Consider the following 6,953-nt stretch of genomic DNA (forward strand, 5'->3'; position numbering starts at 1 on the left):
CGGCAATAGTAGACAATTCTTCCCCGAATAATCCGTTAATCGAGGGCCTAACGAACTAGCATATTACAAGAATTAACTTACTTAAATAAATATACAGGAAATTAATTTATGGCAAAACAAAAAAAAGTCATCAGATTATTATGCTTAAACTCGAGTATGATTATTAAAAAAACAAAATAATAATTAAAAAATGAATACAGAATCATCTTGCGAAATTTGATATTGAAAGCAACTGATGGAAATTTCCACTGTTGGTGAGATGGCGCTATTAGCGAATCACAAAGTGGTTCGCGATTTTAATCAAAGGGGCATCTTTATGCGTTTGGATCAGCTGAAGTAAAGTCAAACTGTGCGCCTGTCACTATAAGAAAACTGGAACATTTCCTGTAATTATTACTAATTTTCTTAATATATATTAACTACAATTATCGATTAATATAGTAATTAATCTATTTTCATTCTATACGATTATTCAATTATTAAGATTAACGTTAACATATTTTATTATTACAGATTTTTCAGGTCCGTATTACAACGAAATTTTACTATTCTACATCCTTTTTAAAGGTAATTTTATGTTTATTTATTAAGTTTAGCGTGTAACTATCTTAACTTTAAATTACATTGAACAGAACTTTATACAATTTTTACCCTATTTATTTTAAACTAACTTACAATGAAAGGAAATATTATTAAAAAAAAAATGTTTGAAGACAGGATATAATTGTTATACTGTTCATTAAGATTCTATGAAAACAAGACTTAAATTTTATCTTGCAAAAATATTTTAGAACTTTTGTGCATTTTTTTTATTAGTAAGCTTTTGTGCATCCAGCTATGAGTTTAACTGTACAATGAAAATAATAGGGAGGTTCTTATTTGCTTGTTCGGAGCTAGAATCTTCCCTACAGTTCGGTTAAAGTATTAGATATAACAGATATATTGACTGTAATGTATAATACATGAACATCACATGTATGTGTATATTTCAAGTCTTTTAGTTTGCATTTATACATATGTATAAATAAGTTTCAAATGTAAATATAATTGAATTAATTTTATTATTGTAAGAAAGTTAGAATTTAAAAATAAGTTGTATTAATTTTTTCTTAGTAATAATTTACTTTCATTGAGGGATTTATTATATGAAAATGTTTAAGTAGATCTATATTGGTTTCAATTTGTACATATGTATTTTTTATATTACGTGTAAAATATTTATCATTATATAAGTTTACTATAATCTAGTCATTCTTTTATATATAGATTAGATTATCTTTTTTCTATGATTATTTCTATTGATATATCTGTTAACAATATAAATTTTAATCTTTGTGACTTTATAATTTATCTTTAGAATAACAATTTTTGACCATTTTATTAAAGAAATAAGATATAAAAATGGAAAATATTTCTTTAAAAGATTTGTTTCAGTTAATTTGTTTCAGAATTAATGGTATGATTAAATTAAGAACTAGTTTATTATACTGATTTAGTAATGGAAACTATTATTTCTATTGATTCTATTTTATCTGTAATTAAAATATTTATTTTGGATGTTTGACATTTTGAATATTTCTTTTTATATCTTATATAATGGAGCAATCCTCAAAAATTGCTTTGCTCATTGAACAGTTTGAGGTATTACTAAGATGATCAAATAATAACTTGCAAAAAGTAAATGTTTACACAAGAATCAATACATTTTACAATCTTACATGTAAGAAATTTTATAATTACTTGGTTTATATTTTTTGTAAATCATGTTATTTATACACAATACTAGTGTATTGTGTATAAATAACATGATTTATACATTTAGTATGGAATATGATGTTTAAATATTAGAAAAAAAAATTAAAGTTAAAGGACCTTTTTGTGCTGTTTGACAATGAAAACAGATTAATATTTTTTGGCATTGTATGACTATGAAAAACTATGAAAAAAATTTTAAATATTGAGAATTTTTAATTCATAGTTTTTCTTGAAAAGCAATGTGTCAAAACAATAAATAACTTTTTGAAATTAAAAGTAGTGCATAAGAAAAGAACTAGTATAAGAAACAAGACAATTTTTATATAATTTAAATTATAATGCCAGAGAGTGATTCATTTTTTTTCATTTATATAGCATATTTATTTATTAGAACATTAATTAATTAAAATGTGCATTTAAAAATAAAACTTCCAAAAATTATATTTAAAATTTTTGATATTATATTTAAAAGCAATAAAATTTTATTATCATCAAAAGTTGAAAAAATGATATAAAATAATCTAACAAAGTGTTGAGAGAAATTAAAATTATTTTATTAGATTATTCAAATTTGCAAAATATGAGAAAAAGTAATATATTTTTAAAATTCTTGGTACAATTTCAACTGTTAAAAGATTATTAGATTCTTTCCATCCTATATTTAGCCTAATACAGAAACTAATAATTTGTCACTAGGTAAATTTAGTCAATACCTATCAGTAACTTTAATAATCAAATGATTTAAAGATGTAAGATCTAATACTATGATGATATTTTGTAATGTCCAAATGATTAAAGAAATTTAACACACATATAATGATATGAGGTAATAAGTGTGTATCTAATCATTATCTAGTTTTATTTCAACATTGCTAACCTGACTTGTAATTTTAAAGATTTGTTCATTAAATAAAAACAGAATTTTATTAAAATTTTTTAGCTTTTCTAACTCACCAAAAAATTAACCATATGTAATAAACATAATAAGCTCTAATAAAACAATTTTTAAGTTCATTAAATAAAACTCAGTTCTTAAATGATTACTTACAAATTCACGAAATTTGACACTGTATCAATCATACAAGTATAAGGAAAAAAATGAAAGCATTAAATTTCTAAAAATTTAATTTAATGTCAGGTAGTTTATACCTATGTTCTGTCTTTAGCTAATTTCTTACAATAGCTAGTTATTTAAATGTGAGAATAAATTCAGTTGCTTATTAAGTGAAATTATGGATACTTTTTGAAGATATAATTACACATTAACATTTAGAGGATTGAAATAAAAAGTCTTTGAAAAATATAACTTTTTTAATACCTACTTTTGTTGTCTATTTATTATAAGTGTAAGTTTATTTTACTTGAGGATAAATAGGACATATGTGCAAAATTTTAGCATAGAAGATTCACAATGTACTATATGCTTAAATTATATGAAAAAATTTACTAAACTTTTAATTATAATAGTGTCAATAATCAGCAAAAATTTTCATTAGTATTTGAATACATTGAAAATTCTAATTTTAAGACCTATAGATTGTTATTTATGTATAAAAGAATAGTATATAAAAGATAAGAGAGATTATTATATAAAACTCAAGGATGGGAAAGACAGCCATTAAGTTTTGGATTCATATTCAAACTTTTGGAATGCCAACTTAATATTCTGTTACTTGAACTAATTTATGACAATTGCCAAGTTAGATTGATTCATTATGGAAGATATTCAATTAGTTTCTAAAGAATTGGTTTGAGTTCATGTAATTGGTATTTTATTATTGATTTGTTACAACTGTTATCTTTTTTTCTAATTTGCTTTCAAATCTTTCCAGTTGACTTATTCTATTACAAATAAGAGTGTTATTAAATATATTTTTTAAAGTAATCCCTTACAAATTACAAATGATTTTTTAATCTTTAAACTCTTATAATTGTTTTTTTTTTTTTTAATGAAGTAGACTAATTTAGTTTATTTTCAATGTAAATATTTTTGAAATAACTTACTTTGGCTTCAGATTTTTATAAAAGAAAATTCAAGTGGAAGTGACAAAACACATTCAATAGTATGGTAATTAGTAAACGCGCCTTATAATATTGATAAGTAGTCAATAAGTATTGGCTTTAGGTTTTAAACTTAAGTTAAACATATATAGTTATTTATTTTAATTTTATAAATAATCATCAAGCCCAATTTATTAATTCAAATGTGAGAACCTGGAGATTAGGAACAGTTTAAAGGTTAAAAAGAATTATAAAATTTTGTAGAAAATCAAATGAATTTTAGAAATTGAAAGAGACAAAATTTTATCTATTTTCAACATCTGTCCTTTGTTTCTTATGATTCAGATGATGTTGAATGTTCCTGCTAAAAGGAAAGTTTAGCAGAGAATGACTGAGTCAGGAACAAATTTGATTGGTCTCCATTTTCTTATAAAAGATGGAGATCACCCTCCATATTTGCTTTTAGTCATAGTCAACATGCTATTAGCCATCTAGGGCTGTAAGATGTAGTCCCTTGAGGTAGTTCTCACTTCAACTGAATATACAGGCTCTTTGAAGGAAGAATATAACAAGAAGATAAAGGTTCTCACAATACTCCAAGGTAGTATAATAATTTATGTAAGCTCTCTCATTCAGTAATAGTACCCCAAAATATTTAGATAGTAGTTAGCTTGATTATATTTGAATCTTCGATTAGATTGAACTTATATTGTATGCACTTTATATATATATTCTATGTATATTTTATAGTTTAACTATATTTTATATCAAATCTGGGTTAGTTTTGGGCCTACTTCCATNAAGGTTAAAAAGAATTATAAAATTTTGTAGAAAATCAAATGAATTTTAGAAATTGAAAGAAAGACAAAATTTTATCTATTTTCAACATTTCTCCTTTGTTTCTTATGATTCAGATGATGTTGAATGTTCCTGCTAAAAGGAAAGTTTAGCAGAGAATGACTGAATCAGGAACAAATTTGATTGGTCTCCATTTTCTTATAAAAGGTGGAGACCACCCTCCATATTTGCTTTTAGTCATAGTCAACATGTTATTAGCCATCTAGGGCTGTAAGATGTAGGCCCTTGAGGTAGTTCTCACTTCAACTGAATATACAGACTCTTTGAAGGAAGAATGTAACAAGAAGATAAAGGTTCTCACAATACTCCCAGGTAGTATAATAATTTATGTAAGCTCTCTCATTCAGTAATAGTATCCCAAAATATTTACATAGTTAGTTAGCTTGATTATATTTGAATCTTCGATTAGATTGAACTTATATTGTATGCAGTTTATATATATATATTCTATGTATATTTTATAGTTTAACTATATTTTATATCAAATCTGGGTAAGTTTTGGTCCTACTTCCATTTCCCGAATTGACACAATCCCTCCTCCACTCGACATAATCCCCTCAGATTATAAAAAATTAAGATGGATTGTTCTTTTATTGTGAATTAGTACATGATAATTCTTTCATCCTAACTAGTGTCAGGAATCCTCAACAACAAGATGATCCCAAAGATCTTCCTGTTCTATAAAATTTTAACTACTCACTGACAAGGTGAATGGTCCCGCAGTCCCAATCTCACATCAGGTATTAGGAGTTTGGGTCTTTAACCAGCTTCTCACCATGAGTTCTCACACAAATAACTAATTGCCAGATATTCTGTTTACTTGTAGGCTAAGTTATACATTATGTATACTTTGCATCAATAGCCCAAAAATAACTCAATAAAATCTAACAATTAGGTTTTTCGATTAGAAATACATTTTACAAAATTTATGTATATATTGCTTAAAAGCACCATATACAAATATAAACATCTAAAAACCCAATTATTAATTTAAAGCCAAATTATATTGAGCTATATTTAATTATTAATAATAGCATTAATATAGCCAGATATAATCCAGCAATTGTTTGACTTTAAAGTATCAAAAAACATGCTATACATCTATGCTTTTCCATTTATAAGTTGACTTATTAAATATGTTTATTACAACACAGTTACCATACCTTTAAAAGTAAATATATAAAATTGAACTAAACTAAGTTCTTTTGTATTTATTTATTATTTAAAATATTTCATACTTAAAAAAAAATAATAATTTAACAGTGCTACAATATAAATTTTAAAAAATTGCTCAATATATTACTGTTAACCTATGAGTGAAATTGTATAGTTATTGATATATTGAATACCAATTTTAACGTCATTCAATATGTTATGGTTGTTCAAAACTAGAAAAAGAAATAATTTTAAATAAAGATGTTTTTTTACAATTCTAGATTTATTTTAGGAAAAATAATTTTCAAATTTTGTATGAATTTCAATTTTTTTGCTCCTTAGAAGTTAGTTAGTGGAATGAATTTTTTTTCAATCTGTAGCTTACTATGAGGTTCAATTATATAGTTTTATTAAAACATGACTTCTAAAAGATTGGAAGATTTCAGGATGATAATAAATCTTATTACTTTTTATCTTTATTTATTTTGTGTGCCTTATTTGACTGTGTTGTATTTATCTTATATCTTTTTCATTCTGTTTCACCTTCAACAAATCAGTGAAACTGTAGTTTCATAAATTAAGTTTTTCTTATAAAGTTTAGATTTGTTTTAAAGTAAGCAATAACCTTTATTCCAACAAGCATTAAAAAAATCTTGGACACATTTATCAAATCTTTTAGATTTGATATACAGAACAAAAACAAAATGAACATTATACGTGGTAAAATGTCATATGCAAAATTGAATTTACACATGTATTAATTTAAAATTGATTAGTAGAATGAATTTATAGATTTAAAAAATATAAAATACACGAACAAAATAAAAATAAATAACAAATACTGTATTCAGTTTATATTTTATTTCTTTAATCATTATTGAATTGTGTAGGTTAACTATATAATAACTTCCATATGTAGTATTCCACATTACAATGAGAGCTATCTCTCATGCTGTGTTTGTGTATTTTTAATAACTTCTGATGCATTGGACAGATATTTCACAATGCAGAATGCTTGTTCAATGCATGGAAATTATCTTACAGTTAACTTGCATGCTTTTTATTATCATTTAGTTTTATATTTTTTGTATATTTTCTATATATTTGTTAAACCTATGAATCTTAATCATTTTTAATTTTAAATTTAAACTTATATTAAATTAGCCATCTAGGGCTGTAAGATG

At 24.1% G+C, this 6,953-nt stretch overlaps 1 protein-coding gene across 4 annotated transcripts in view; it reads left to right on the forward strand.

Moving 5' to 3' along the window:
• Window positions 1-237: 237 nt before the first annotated feature.
• Window positions 238-6,953, forward strand: part of LOC111639300 (proton-coupled amino acid transporter 1-like) — a 44,458-nt gene continuing 37,742 nt past the window's right edge. The window contains exons 1-2 of one of the 4 annotated variants that reach the window (XM_023385153.1): window positions 238-386; window positions 514-567. The gene's annotated coding sequence lies outside the window, so the exon portion shown is untranslated. Of the gene's footprint in view, window positions 387-513; window positions 568-4,129; window positions 4,358-4,813; window positions 4,927-6,953 lie in introns of those variants that run through there. The other 3 variants (XM_023385148.1, XM_023385149.1, XM_023385150.1) reach the window with 3 other exon arrangements.

This window comes from Centruroides sculpturatus, unplaced genomic scaffold (assembly GCF_000671375.1).
Source record: "Centruroides sculpturatus isolate CEXI.00-Female unplaced genomic scaffold, Cexi_2.0 scaffold1193, whole genome shotgun sequence".
Classification (NCBI taxonomy): Eukaryota; Metazoa; Arthropoda; class Arachnida; order Scorpiones; family Buthidae; genus Centruroides; species Centruroides sculpturatus.